Source organism: Marmota marmota, unplaced genomic scaffold, assembly GCF_001458135.2.
Source record: "Marmota marmota marmota unplaced genomic scaffold, marMar, whole genome shotgun sequence".
NCBI lineage: Eukaryota > Metazoa > Chordata > Mammalia > Rodentia > Sciuridae > Marmota > Marmota marmota.
Genome location: NW_025999991.1, coordinates 7,314,932 through 7,331,107, shown reverse-complemented (window position 1 = coordinate 7,331,107; position 16,176 = coordinate 7,314,932).

Here is a 16,176-nt window from a genome sequence, read left to right as displayed (position 1 = left end):
CGGGGGGGGGGGGGACCCTCTGTGGAGAAGGGGCCATCCTGGGGCTCCGGTTTCCAGGAGCTGGACTCCCCCCCCTTGCATACCACAGAGGTCAGAGCTGCATTTCAGCAGATGGTCACTCTTTAGAGTGGTTTCTTAGAATGTTTTTCTTTCCTGAATATACATGGAGGCTGCAACGTCCACGTGTGTTGGTTATTTCTGTGGAGTTGGTGCACAGATCCTCACAGGTAGACCTGAGTACAGATGTGCAGACTGTAGGAAGCGCAGGCCAGACCGGCGCTCTCTTTCCTTCTCGGCACTAGAGAGGACCGTTGTGAAGGAAGGTGACTGTTGACAAAGAGAGAGAGAAAGGAGGAAGGGAAAGGAAGGCAGGGCACGTCAGATGGAAAGCAGCAGGAAATGAGTGGGGCAGCCCAACCTGCACTCAGGCCATCTCAGGAGCGATCCCACAGGAACGCAGACTTCCCGAAACAGACAGATGTGGTCATGCGCTCTAATATTTCGGGGAACCCCAGGGCAGGAGCAACCCAACTCATTCCATGAAGGCACTTTTCTTCTGCTGATTTCCCTGGAAGGGGCAGCCGGCTCAAGGCAGCCGAATGCCACGAGGGAGCAGCTCAGTGGAACGAAGAGATGGCAGTGGAGAAGTGAGGAAGCTTCTCTGAGAAGCCACCAGCTCAGTCCCTCTAGTGAGCTGCAAGTGACTTGGGTAGACACACACAACAGCAAATGCATCACGTGGCATCACGCCACCTCCCGGTTCCTGGAGTGTGCTTCCCCACGAGAGGCCCCCTGCCCAGCTACATGCCCACGTGGGACACTTCAGTCACCCACACATCCTTGCTTTCTCTATGGTCTCGAGACAGTGGTCGCTTCTTGCAGGGAATGAGGTCAGAAGGAAGCTCTGAGGAACCTTCTGAGGTTTTGGTGGTGATTCATTATCGTTCGTTATTATTCTCTAGCTTGTACACACACACGTATATATATATATCTTCTTCTTATTCACTATCATTCTTCAAGTTGTAATACTGTTACTCTTCTTTAAACTCTACATGGGAAAACTCTTTTGAATCCATGATTTTTTTTTTCACAATAAGAAAGTTTTTCTTAAAGACCAAAATGTCATTTTCCTAGGATCTGTAGAAGCATGACATTTGCTCCACATTGGTTGTGGTACCTTACAGTTGTACATAGTGGTGGAATTTGCTGTTACGTATTTATACATGCACATAATATAACAATATAATTCACCAATATTACTCCCCAACATTTCCCCCATCCCTCATCCCTGGTCCCGTTTCTCTACCAATCTCCCTTTGATTTTCATGTGATCTCTCTCCCACAATTTTCCTCTCTAGCTTCCACATATGACAGAAAACATAGGACCCTTGACCTTCTGAGTTTAACTTACGTTAAACATATTCACATAATGAACTGTACTTCCATCCATTTTTCTTTATGGATGAAGAGAACTCCTGTTTTTATATACCACATTTTCTTTATTTGAATTTATTCAGTCATTGATTAGTCATGATATTTTTGTTGAAAGTACCAAAATTATTCAATGAAAGAAGGACAGTCTTTTCAACAATGTTTCTGGAACAATTAGATGTTGATAGGGAAAGAAAATATCATCCAATCTCCTACCTAAAATAAAAACTGACTCAAAATAGATCATGAACTTAAATACAAAATGCAAGCTTAAAAACTCTTAGAAATGAAAAAGGGAGAGCATCTTCAGGACCCAGAGCTAGGCAAAGATTTTAGACTTGACACCGCAAGCATTTTCCTCCATGAAAGAAAAACATTGATTTTGGATCTCAACAAAATTAAAATATTTTGTTCTGCAAAAATATGTGAAGTAGACAAAAAGAAAACTATGACTTGATAGAAGATATCTGCATAATATATTTTTAAATCAATTTTTAATTTATATATGACAGCAGAATGCATTACAATTCATATGATACATATAGAGCACAAATTTTTCATATCTTTGTATACAAAGTAGTAGATGAATGGATTAAAAATGTGGTATATACATCTGATTCAAACGTACGATATGTCAAGATCATTGTACTGTCATGTGTAACTAATTAAAACAAATAAAAAATTTTTTTAAAATGTGATATATATACACAATGGAATATTACTCAGCAATAAAAGAGACTAAAATCATGGCATTTGCAAGTAAATGGATGGAATTAGAGAAGAGAATGCTAAGTGAAGTTAGCCAATCCCCCCCAAAACAAATGCCAAATGTTTTCTCTGCTATAAGGAGGCTGATTCATAATGGCTTAGGGAGAGGGAGCATGGGAGGAATAGACGAACTCTAGATAGGACAGAGGGGTGGGATGGGAAGGGAGAGGACATAGGGTTAACAATGATGGTGGAATGTGAGGGTCATCATTATCCAAAGTACATGTATGAACGTCATTTTTTTCATAACTATAACAGGACTGCGAACCACGTACTTCGGGTCCCTCACTTAAAACACAGGAACTGAACCCGTGGAAGAAGACAGCTGTCTGTGCTGACTTAGTGTAACTTTTGTGCAACTCAGTCAACAGCAGTAGGTTTTAAGGGCCCATTGCCCCACTTCCCAACAGAATTCCTGTTTGATCAAAACCAGCCCAGGCAAAAGCGACCAATGCAACTTCCCTTCCCTAGAAAGAAATTGCACTCTTTTTAATGTAATCAACTTAAATGTCTGAACATCCTTCCTTTAGACTTCTGCAGATTTTCTATGCTTTAGGGCCTCTTTTTTTGAACAAAGCAATAATATATCAAGGTTGGCAAGTTGAGGAGGGGACGAAGTCTAGTGGGGCTGCCTGTGATGAAGTCATGGCTCCTAACACTCTCCGCCTTCCCAGGGACAACAGGTAGAGATGGTGTGTGTGTGTGTGTGTGTCCCCTGTGTTGGGGGGAAGAGCACAAGGGATGCTTGTTAATGTCTTCCTTAGTCAAAAATAATTGTTGGGTGTAGAGTATTAAGGCAATATTCAGTGGCTTCTAAATGTAGTGATCTCTGAATGTGGGCAGCGATCTCTGCCTATTGTGAGCTATTATTCCTGTACAGCAGGGAAACTCAGAGCCATATGTTTCAATGTAAATACTTTCTGATAACGTGGAACAAGCATTCTGTTTCTCATTGTCCCTGTGAGCTGAACTGCACTTGAAATCAGGTTAGCATGAGCTAAATTCAATCATTGTGTGACCTGATTGGGCATCTGCAACCTGGGGTATTGAATATCCTACTTTATGTTGTTTTTATTCTCAATTTCATCTATTTATTTCCTTAGAGACCACAGAGCAATAGTAGGCAGCAATATAATGAAATGTGGTAAATCTGGTTAGAGAGAAATATGACTAAAAATATGCTCCTTCGTTTCATCTCAGTGGCCCTGTGTTTAGTGTGGCTTACTATGTTTATAAAATACTAAAACTGGTTCTCAGGAGGAAAGAGGCAGGCAGAATTTACTGCTCTGAGAAAAAGCCTACTCAATTTTATATAAAAGTTCTTTGTTTTATAGATCTGCCATGAAAACCTAGGTTATAGTCATTAACTGCCATTTATACAAGATTGCTGAGTTTCTGGAGGCTCTTGTGAGATGGTTGGTCCCTGGACCCCCATGTGCATGCAGAGGGCTCTTCCAGTCCTAGGGCTTCCCAGCCACTGACCAGCTGCATGGTCAGGAGACAGCAGGGTGGGGGGAAATAAGCACATCCTGATACCGTGGAATCCTTGATACTGAGCACTCCTCAGTGAAGGTCAGTCCGTCCTGCTGAAAACGGAAGTTCACACTGGTTTCCCAGTTCTCAGAGCTGCAAGCTGGAGCACTGGTCCCAACTAATTAAGAATGATTCTCAAGGGGCCAGCAGGGGAGAGGAACCCCCTTAATACAATCAGCCTCTTGGGGACTTTTCCAAGCATATAAGCTCCATGTGACACCTTGAGACCACTATCTGTTGCTAAGTGAAATGAGAAATGTTCTGAAAGGGAGTGTACAGCGCACAGGGCTGGTGGAAGGGAGTATCAAGAGCTATTCATCTGCACAAAGGTTTTTAATGAAATTGTGTATATACAGAGACTACTGACACCCTTGAAAACTTCCGCATAAACATGTCTTCTCTGTTGTTTATGTCACACATTTAAAAATTGTGACTCACTGTGACTTAGCAGAAAGAATGCCACAGGGAAGCACAGGGTGTGAGGGACAGCCTTTAACCCTAACTCAGATAACAGAACCACATTTCCTAAGTACCTCAGACTTGGTGTAAGTACAGCTCGCCCCAGCCTTTCCAGGGAGTCTGATTTGGGTAGCAAGTCTTCAGTGAAAAACAATTTAAAAAATAAGTAATTAAGTAAATAAAAAGAAAAAAAACTTTGATGAAATGTGGTGAGCCGCTTCTGCCGTTTATGCAAATTATGGTCACCATTACATGATGGCGCTGGCTCCGCTGTGGTCTGTGACAAACAACTCCTTGTTTGGGAGAGTTGGCGCATGACTTTTCATCACTCTATGAGAAAGCTCCACGTGGCTGCTTTGCATTGGGGCTTGAGATGCTTTATTAAGGCTGGGAGGGGCATCCGAGACTAGGAGAAGAACTATCAGGAGAAGAAGAACTATCAGGGACCTGAATAAAAAAAGTTGCTGAAAGAAGATTCTTGGGTTGCGTCTTTCTTGCGGGCAAGAAGTCGCGCGCAACAACGCAACAATGAAAGGTTAAAGAATTCTTTCCATTGGAGTTCAAAATATTCTTAGCTTCTCAGCAGTTTTTTGGGGGGCTGTCTGGAGTGTGATGCCCCACCCTCCAGATTGCTGGAGTGGGAGAGGTAATCCACAGGCAGAAGGCCTGGAGGCAGGGTTTCGGCTTAGGTGGCCTCGGGCTCTTTGCTGGATGACCATTGGTCTGGAGACCAAGTCAGTGCACCTCCGGCGCCCACTACTTGCTGGTTCATCCTGGAAGGCTGCACCCCAGGGATCTCCCCTGGATTCCACTGGTGTGGGAGGGGAGCCAGTTCTTGGTCCTCTACATCACCTGTGGACCCACATTTCCTGATCTTGGGTTCAGTCTCCAATTTCCCCCACCCCGCCCTTGGGGTTTCCAGGGAGATGCATCTCTCCCAGCGGGTCCTGCAAGCAGTTGGAACAGAGGAGATGAGAAGAGCCTGGTGGGTTGCTGGACAAGTCGTCCCGTTTGATTTCCTCCTGGTCACTTAAGCACACTCTGTGTCCTGCAGCGTGTGTTTACTGGGCCTCTATTTCAGGCCAAGCTCGGGTTTGCCAGGCAGCAATGCAAGGTGGTTCCTTTCCTTGTCCCCCACTGGCCGCCTGGGGAGACGGTGGCTTCTTTCCCCACACATGGACATTGGGTATCGTGCATCGCATCCTCCAGGTTTGTGGGGCAACGTCCTGGGTCCCTGGACACCCCCACAGGCTCCTCTAATTCCCTGATCCCTCTACTTGGCCGGCGGAGGCCTCTCTGGCTGGAGCTTCCGCCTGGCTCTGCAGCCTCCATGCTGCTGGGAGTTTTCCTTATTTATTATATCCAACCTCCTGTGTCCCCAGTCTGCTTTGAGTGTCCAGTTTTAGGGTCCAGTAAAGCCCTCGCCCTTTTTATTGTTCACCCACATTGTGGAGAAGCTGCCTGTCTGCTTTCTGGGTTCTCCACTGCGGAGCAGCAGGAGGCAGCCTCCCCATTCCGCCATCCTGGGCCTGGGTGTGCCTCTTCAGAACTGTTCTCTCACACAAAGGCAGAAGGAGAGGCAGCCCAGGATGATTTGCCCAATCTAACCTACACAGATATTTCCTCCTGTGTTCAGATTGATGTCCTGAGGTGCTTGCTGAGCACTTTCCCTTGTAACCCCTACTTCATGACCTCGTGTGTGCCCTGTATGGAAGTATTAGTTATCTGTAGCTGGTAACAAACTAATCCCAATGCCCAGAGGCTTAACTCAGCCACGGAGATCACGGATTCAAGAGTGGCACCGCTACGGGATGGTTGACCTACACAGGACCTTGGGTTCCATCTGCAGAGCCCCCAGTGATGCCCCTAAGGTACCCAGGGACTTCATATCCTCTCTTCCCCGCTGCCCGTCTGTACTATTGACTATAACTGTGACTTCTGACCCCTGTTCATTCCCAAACAATTCAGCTTTTTGTGACTATCTCCTACTTCCCTGGGTCTCTAATTTTTGGAACTGGGCATTTCTCTCCTCTTCCTTTACAGTTTATAAGATATGCTAGGCCCTGGCTGATTCTTAATAGTTCTTTCTAGTTCAAGTTTATAGTAAAATTATGTTTCATTTTTCAGTCAGTAAAGGAATAGTTTTTTGATAGCCTCTTGTTCTTTCATCTTGAAGAAGATACACAAAGAAATGCTTGAGATTCATATCTAATATGGAATACCCCACCCTGCCTCTTTTTTTTCCTCAGGTCTTTCATCATCCTTGTTATGAGGGTAAGTACTGAATTAAACTGGAAAAAGAGCATAAACTAATATTTTTTCCAGAACATATATGAAATGATTTTTTAAAAAATAAGGCCACAAAATAAAAGTCAAACAAGACAACTGCAACCTGAGATCCCTGCTCACTAGTCATTAGTTATTAAAACTTCTTAAATGGCCTAATATGATTAGATCATTTAATTTCATGGTACAGCAGGTCACATTGTAAGACTTACTCTCTAGCTCTGCTGTCTGTGAGTGTACTGCTTGGCAATATTTTCTGAGAATTCTGCTTATTTCTAGAAATTTCAGTGAATTCAGAAGTTAAAAAATTGCAGTTTATCTTAGAAAGCATTTCATAGTCTCAATAGTTATGCAAACTGATTTCCTTCCTTCTATCAGTTTGCATAACTATCTATCTTCTTATAGATAGATAACCATTTCCTGCATAGGTAATGTATCTAGAAGACAATTTCTTGTTCCATTTTCTATACTTCCAAAAAAGAAAACACATTTCATTGTAATTATGCTATAGCTCTTCCCTGAAAAGCAGCTAGCTGTCCATAGAAGACCAGAACTAACAATAATAATATGATACCTCCCCTGCAGGAGGGAGGATCTCAGCTCTTGAACAGGAGGCCCTGGCTTCTTGCTCAGCCAAGAGGTGCACACTTACCAGACCTCCTTTCTACTTTCCTCCTATATCTTCTTTCTTTAAATAGATCATTTGTTGGCTGTCTATAGCTTGCGTTTCTTAAGAGGGGAAGCACTAGAAGTTAGTTAAACTCAGGACTACAAGAACTCACATTTTTTTTTTCATTCTTATTAGAGAAGGAAAAAGAGCAGGAGGAAGTTGCAAAACCTGCAGGTGACTGAGGATCTTCAGAACTGTGGTATGGTTCCCACAATCAAAGATTATTCTTGTTGGCCTTGGCTCAGCAGAAGCTAACTTTCTTTTTTGTGACTATTGTCCTTCTAGGTGGTCAGGAGCCACAGCTGTCTAAACGTAAAGAGCTAGAAACCTGAAAACCTGAATTCCAACCTTAACACTGTCATATAGTTGGTTGCCCAAATTCGAGCAAATTTTATAAATTCTCTTGACATCAGTTTTCTCATTTCATAAATGAAAACAGTAATCTCATAATATTATCAATGTAAAATGAAAAATTGGGGTGAAAAATTTTTTAAAATCTTTCTGTATAATAAAAATATAAACAAAAATATTCAGGACCTAGAACAGTGCCTACTAATTATATAAACTATGTCTAAACAACAAATTTCATTTTTAAAAATCCAGAAAGGTAGCACATTTCACTTAGATGACATTTATTTTTGTTAGTTTTTTTGTGTTAAAGCAGTGAGAGTACTGCTTCTCAATGAGGTGGGTGAAAGAGGGAATTCACTGAAATTCAGTGTTGGACAGAGTTTCTTAAAGACTCATAAGTTTGGGTGCATTGAACCAAGAACAAGAAAGAGTACACTGGAGCCAAGCTGGTTGTGGCAGTGGAAGTGGTGGCCAGGCTCACTGCAGAGGGCAAGGATAACACAGAGAGAAAACACAGTGGGAAAATTGTGCACAGAAAAACCTACAGAACAGAAAAGCACCTTGAGCTTAGCTGACCCAGAGGCTATGCAGTGAAGTGGAGATGGAAAAATGCTGTGTTTCTCAATTGATGAGTGGAGAGATGAGGCAGGAGCCATGTTGAGGAGCCCAGGAGATCAGAGCAAATGCTGCCACACTGACCCGGCAAGGGTCTACCATATGACCTAGGATGTACTTAGCAGAACATGAGTAAAATAGGCACAGACAAGATTGAGCCCAGGGGAATTTAAATCAGAGATATGGAGGGAAATGAAACTTGCTTTCCCTTTGAATCTGGCAGGTCATGTGACCAGCTGAAGAGGGTTGGGAAACTGAACAAGCAGGTGTGAATACATTCTGGAACTAAGCCTAGGAAAGCCATATTCATGGGTAGCAGAATGTGTGAGACCTGTGGGGAGGGTTAGCTCCCCTTCGTCATTATTGGGAATTATTGGGAGGCTCCCGAGATCCAGACTCCTAACAGAGATGGCCATTTTCCTTGTCTTAGGGGTGTTCATCTAATCTTTCCAGAGCAGATACCAACCAACAAAGCTCCTAAAGCCTGTTTAAGGGTCCATATAAAACAGTGGTAACTGAAAAAAATCAGGTATAAAGCAAGAATGTTCTCAGTTTTGTAAAAATAAATATATATACACATGAAAGTCTGTAAGGGCCAATGCAAACGTAAAGGATTCTTTCTGGGGGGTATGGTTTGGAGTGTTTTCTTGTTTCCTTCTTTACATTTATGTATAAACTTTTTAAAATTAAGCTGAGTCATTAGAGGCCAAAACCTTCAACTGAAACAGCCATAAAACCAAAGGAAAGGTTTTCCTCTGTGACTGCAAAGCTGGCTTCAGACACCCTCTTACTGGGCCTCCAAGGCAAGAAGATCCGTTGTGTCCTTTTTGTGGTGACAGTGTCAGGCTGCCAGCACAGAACCTGAGGTTGAAGGTGACCTGCTCCTCAACTAACCTGTAAACAAGATATACCTCTCCATTTACTTGGATCTGTTTTAATGTCACTTGGTAATGTTTTATTTTTCTCCCTGAAGTTTTTGACATTTCTGATATATTTTTAAACAGAATTCTTGATTTGAAGTTTATTGGATAATTTGATGCAAATTTAGGCTGAAATCCACTTTTGGGGGTGGGGGGCTTCTTAGGAATGTTTATCCCGTACTGCCTCAGCAGTAGCCCACAGTCCCCTGTTACCCTTCTGGGTGCTGAGGACATCGCCTTTTAGGTCCCAGCAATAGGTGTGTGCTGCAGGGGCAGTGGGCAGCTCCAGTCAGACACCCACCTTTGGCAGTCTCTCTTCTTCATTCTTTCCCTCACTCCTCTATGTCATCAAATCCTCAGCTCAGTTTTGTGTCTGGGTTATCAAATTTCTTAAGAGCAAAAGCAATTTTGAATACTATTGCTTATTTTTGTGGTTTCTCATTTCCTCTAAGATTTAGACTGGTAATTTATTTATTTATTTATTTTTAAATTTTTTATTCTAATTTGTTATATATGACAGCAGAATGCATTATAATTCATATTACACATATAGAGCACAGTTTTTCATATCTCTGGTTGTATATAAATTATATTCACACCATTCGTTCTTCATACATGTACTCAGGGTAATGATGTCCATCTCATTCCACCATCTTTTCTACCCCATTCCTCCTGCCTTCCCCTCCCAACCCTTTGCCCTATCTAGAGTTGATCCCCCTCCCCAACCCCACTATGAATCAGCCTCCTTATATCAGAGAAAACATTCAGCATTTGGTATTTGGGGATTGGCTAACTTCACTAAGCATTATATTCTCCAACTCCATCCCTTTACCTGCAAATGCCATGATTTTAGTCTCTCTTATTGCTAAGTAATATTCCATTGGGTATATATGCCACATTTTCTTTATCCATTCCTCTACTGAAGGGCATTTAGGTTGGTTCCACAGTTTAGCTATTGTGAATTGCGCTGCTATAAACATTGATGTGGCTGTGTCCCTGTAGTATGCTCTTTTAAAGTCCTTTGGGAATTGAACAGACACTTTTCAGAAGATGATATACAATCAATCAACAAATATATGAAAAAATATTCAACATCTCTAACAATTAGAGAAATGCAAATCAAAAGTACTCTAAGATTTCATCTCACTTCAGTTATAATGGTAGCTATTAAGAATACAAACAACAAATAGACTGGTAATTCTTAATATCATTTTGATGCTTTGATGATTTTACATATTTTTAAAAATTGATCCAGCACTATTAGTTGTTTTCAGTGAAAGGATTAGTTTGAAAAACCCAGTCTGCCATTAGCTCCAAAAGGGAGAGTTTTAAAATTCTGATTCAGATGAAAATAAAAGTTACCAAGTTTAGAACTGAAGAGGGAATGAAGGACTTGAGGTGTCCTCTGCTTATTAAGAGTCTTGTACTCGTTTTGTAATAACAATACTGGCAAGGTGCAGGACTAAGAATGGATTTGAAAAAGAAAATTTATATGATGTTCTTATTCTCAAAATTATAATAAGAGTTTAAACATTTTTTTATGAAATTCTGTGACATTATTCACTTTAGCTGAACGGTTATACTGACAAATGTTCCTTAAGTGCAGACCCAGGGTTTATTTTAAGGTAACTTAACTCCTGTTCTCAGAGATTTAAAGATTTTATTTCAAAATTATTTTAGTGGTGAAGTAAATAGATATATAATAAAACACAGAAACAAATATGTTTTGCCAGTTTTCTCCTGAAGTATGACTGCAAATTTATATTTTCTATGCAGGAAATACACGCTGCCAACTAGAAATAATTCCTTTTGAAGCTTTCGAAAGAAACAAGTGAAGCAAAATTTTAAAAAATATGTGAATTCTACACACACACACACACACACACACCCCACATATATATTCTTTCATCTCTGAATGCAACTAGCAAAACCCTTGAATGGTTTTAAATTCAGGAATTTCATAATATAATCAATATGCAGTAGTAGCCAGGATGCTCTTTGTGGAATACAACAAAACATAAAGCATTTTATTTCTTGTGGAAAGTAGAAAAAAATTTCACTGGTAGAAAACAAGCCTAGAAAAGATAAATAAAGCATTTAAAATCAATTCATATCAGTTATCATCAAAAAAGCTGATAAACTAAGATGGTTGACAGTTTGAGTTTTTCCTGTTAAAACTGAATGGTAGCAGGTTCCAGAAATTTTAAAAATCACAGGAAAAGGTTCAAATTGAAAAATTTTGTTTGTTTGACATAGTCTCACCCAGTACCTTTGAATTTCCTGGCTTGTCTGTGCTTTGATCTGGCCTTCCCTTCTAACTGTCTCCTGTTCTTCTGTCACAGACACATTCCCGTGGCCGACTCCACCACTTGCTTCCTGCTCGCCTGTCTTCTCCTGTCTTCAGGACATGAGTTTGACTGTGGCAGCTGTAAGGAGCTTCTTAGACACAAACTCCCTTTGTCTCCTCTCAGGCTCCTTCTCTAGACTTCTTACAGGACTTGTCTTGGCTGACTTCCCTAAGCTCCATGTCTCAGCTTCTTTGACCTCTGCTCTCTGTTCGTACTGCCCTTCTCTGTCCTTTTTCCTCTATCCTCATTCTTCAAATGCTGGAATCGTGTCCTCAAAATCATTACCTGTGTTCTCTTTGCTCCTATACTCTCTCATACTCCTCCAACTAACATTTTTATGTGGACACCTCCCCAAACTCTTACCATGTCCTGGGATTCAGAATAATCATCTGCTGGCCATCTTTCCCGGAATCACTGCTAATACCCACAAGCCAGATAACGACACATAAATCAATGGTCTTCCTGTGACACTTTTCTCTACTACTTCCCTGTTTTCTGTATTTCTCCTTGCAGCAGCTCAAACTTGAATAAACCCTTCTCTAGCATACCCTACATATGTCTAGTTTCTGGGGCCTGACATTTCTAGGTCTGTCAGCATTGTTGATCTTTCAGTATTTGCTCCTAGATCAAGTTTATGGAGCAACCTACAGAGGGTTACACACACACACACACACACACACACACACACACACACACCTGCCCCAGCCTGGATGTAATTTACAGCTTCATTCATAGTCACTGTGATCCCACAGGAGACATATGTAGACACAACAGGATCAGTTCCCTAAACTCATGTACATCTTCCTGCCTTTGCTCACTTTACTTCTCCATTCGGAATGCCCTGTTCCCATTCTTCCTGGGCTCCAAATGTGTCTGGCATAACTACTATTCTCCTTCAATGTCTTTGGGAAATGATGCAAATCAACAAAGGAGACTGAAAACATGCACCTAGGGATATAAGATTACAGAGCTATGGGACAATAACATTCAAGAATGGCATAATATCAAAAGACAATATTACTTGAAGAGAAAATGAAATAAGAAGGTCAATTGATGACTCCTCTCAAAAGAACTGTCTATGCTTATGAATTACTATTCCTCTTCCTTCCTTCTCTCTTAAATCCACTCCAGCTGGGTTTTCACCTTGCACTCTATCACTCCAGAGTGCTTGTCAGGGTCATCAATGGCCTACGTAGATATGAAATCCAACGGTCAATTCCCAGCCCTCCTCCTAATCCAAAACCTGCCCCTCCTTTTCATCTCATTTGTTAATACCCCATCCTTCCAAGTGATCAAGTCTAAAATGCTGGATTCATCTGAGAAACCTCTTTTCCCTCAAATCCATAAGCCAGTGGGCTCTACCCTTCAGAATATATCGAAACTGCCAGTTCTCATCTGGCAGTATTTCCAGCCATTTTCATCTTCTGCCTGGATTCTTAACTGGTCTTCTTGTTTCTCCTCTCACACCGTAGCCCCCAGCTCAGCTACTTTTTTTTTTTTTTTTTTTTATGACATGGTAACCAGAGGATACTGGTGCAACATGTCAGATCATGCCACTGCTTTGGGTCCATCCCCGGATAGTCAATGAAAATGCCCTTACCACAGCCTGTGAGGTACAATGCAGTTAGATCTTATCCCTCCTTATTCCTCTCTGGCTCCTTTTACTCTGGTCACTCAGGTTCTCTGACATTCTTGACCATATCTGTTCCTGGTGCCTGTAGAGCCAATCCCTCAGTTATCCTTGGGGCCAACTGCATCACCTTGTGAAAGTCTCTGCTCAAGGACCACCTGCTGAACCTTGCTCTATGTTTCCTGTCCCCATTGTACTTGCCACTTTCTAATATGCTATTTAATTCACTTACTTGTCATGTTTACTACACTTATCTCTCTGCTAGAACTAGGTTTGGTGTTCTTTTATATGCCCGAAGTATCTACAATAGTGCTTGGCACACAACAAACACAGTACTAAATACCTACTGAATGAAATCACAAAGGACTTTTGAGAACAACAGTTTGAGCAAGTGCTAAGGCACTAAGGTAGTTTACATAGGCCCAGTAGCAAATGCATGCAAAGAAATGGAATCACAGCAGGAAAGGAATTTGTAATGTGTCTAAGCTTTTCCAGTCCTATATACAATCACTCTGACATACGAAAAAATACAGTAATTTGAAATATCTTCTTTTTTATTTAAAATAAAACACTATAAAGGATATGATGACATGAACATTTTAAATATCAATGCGTAAGGACCTTAAATCTTTCTTTATAAACTGGCTACTCTTAAGTATTAATAAATATTCAATACTTTGTCAGTTCCAGCATAACACCAGATCATATGCAATTTGAAAAAAAAGCAAAATCTGGTTGATTGGTTAGTCAAGTAAAAACTAATCATTGAGAAACTCCAGATTTTTACCTTTTTGCTATGGCAAGCAGCAAATACAATAAATGGTATAATTATAACATGTAATAAAAGTATAAATAAAAACAAATACAAATGTAAAAGCAGCACATACTCTGAAAATGTATTACATGAGAAGAATTTGGTACTCCTTTAAGTATGATTCTTGAAATTAATTTTGGCCTATTTCCATGGGTATTTTAAATATAATGGCTGATTTCTTAAACTTCTGGATATAGGCAAAAAGAAATCATGATTCTAAAACTAATGCACAATTGGAATGTGAATAATGATTTTTCAGGGGGAGAGTTTCACATTGTGTATAAATCAACAAAAACTTAAACAAGTAAAATTTAGTTTTCCTTAATTAGATTTGGAATTATCTTGGCTTTCAGAAATTATAATCTTTGAAATGTACCAAAATCTTCATTGTTGCAAATATGAGCACAAAGTTTGGTCTAGAAACTTTTTTTCTGAACATGGAATGTTATATCAACAATCTATCTACCAATCAAGATTAAATCACATACATATAAGTACACACATATATATTTCAAACTTTCATTAGGATAAAATTATAAGAGAAAAATAAACCTACTTTACACAAGAACATTAGCTGATATTAACACAGCAAGTTTTGCCACATAGGTTTACATTTATCAAAGTGAAATACTATATTGTAAATTCTAAATTTTACATACTAATGAAGTGAAGGAGGAGCAACCAAGATTCTCTATATAAAGAACTCGGAGATGTTACACATCACTTTAGCAGTGGACTTTCTTTTAGCTCTTCTGTTTAGTTTACAATGTTAAGTCTTCACTGCCTAAGGCTTAGTAATGATAGGGCAACTGCAGGAAGCAGACTGGGAATCCAGAGCAGTGGAAAGTTTGGCTTCACAATGATTACATGTGTGGATGACCGTGCTGACCACATATACATATTTGTGAATATTACTTTCACAGACAAATCCTGTCATCACAGCCTCACTGACAAATGATGTCCCATTCTTTACTACAGTGTCTTACTTATCTATAATACTAGCTTCAGAAGGAGAAAGGAACACTCAAAACAGGCTTTAAACTAAGTGTATGTGCCTGTGAAAATGGCAACTTGGGAAATAGAGAAAATTCTGGGAAAACAAAAATGCTTAAAGGTTTCAGGAGATAGAGTTCTATTTACATTTCAAAGGAGAGTTTATGCCTATTTTTGTTTAACTGCAGTGGTTTAGTGAAATGGTGGGGACAGACCACATTTAAACAATCAAAGTTCACCTTCAACTTGGTTCTCTACCAATTCTTGATGAAGGATTGTTTCAGTGGGATTCTCAATGAAGACTTTTGGTTTCTTTTAAATGTATTGCAACAACTGGATCATGTTTTATAAAATAAATGTCCAAAATGTTTGAAAGCCAGAATAACACTCATTAGGTGAGAGGCTCTATTTGTGTTTCTCTTTTTTTTTCTAATGTTAGATAATTTATTTATAATATGAACCAGAAGGTCATTCTGGACATTTGCTTCAATACGTATGTAGCCTGAGGCCTGGGTCAGGAGTCAGAAGAGTTTGCTGGAGACTATTAGTCCTGGGGCTCAGGCAGTAGCTGTCTCCTTGGTTTCAGCAATGGACACAAGGCTTAACTCACTGCCTGGCACACTGCAGGGGACAAGAAATGTTGCTGGAAAAAGAAATCTCCACTCCAATAAAAGCTCTCCTTCTGCTGTAAAATAGGCTTTACGTACTCAGGGATTCCTGTTAGTTCACATGTAAAAACAAAAGTGAAATTTAGTGAGCCAATGAGACACAGTAGACATCCTCAAAATGTAATATATACATACATCCTGATTTTTTCTTTAAAAAATACACCATACCTTACATTCAAGATAGGTCCTGAAGTGTTTGTTCATCAGTGAAATTTTATGTGATACCTTGAATTTGCTTTAAAATATTACAACAAAAAATGCGTGTCTATGAGTACCAGATTGAGCAGTGGCAAAACATTAATAATTGGTGGATCTGGGTGACTGTGCTTTTTCATACTGTTATCTGCACTTTGTGTGATTTAAAAATTTTGATAATAAAAAATAATTCTTCAAATTAGTTTCAATAATAAAAATAGTAAAGGCAAAATATATTTTTTATTATCAAATTACTATATAAAATAATTAGAAACTTTCCAAAGATCTGTATAAAATTAAAGAGAAAATTATCAAGTGAATAAGGATGTTCCACAGCAGCACACGGAACCTGACTCATGCTCACAGGAGTGACCACGAGACACATCTAGAAGAGCATTCATCAGCATTTGGAATGGTCATCTCTGCAAGCATCTCTGCAAAGAGAAATTGTAGGCAGTTTTTTTTTTTTAAAACTTTTTCTTGATAGTGCTGTTT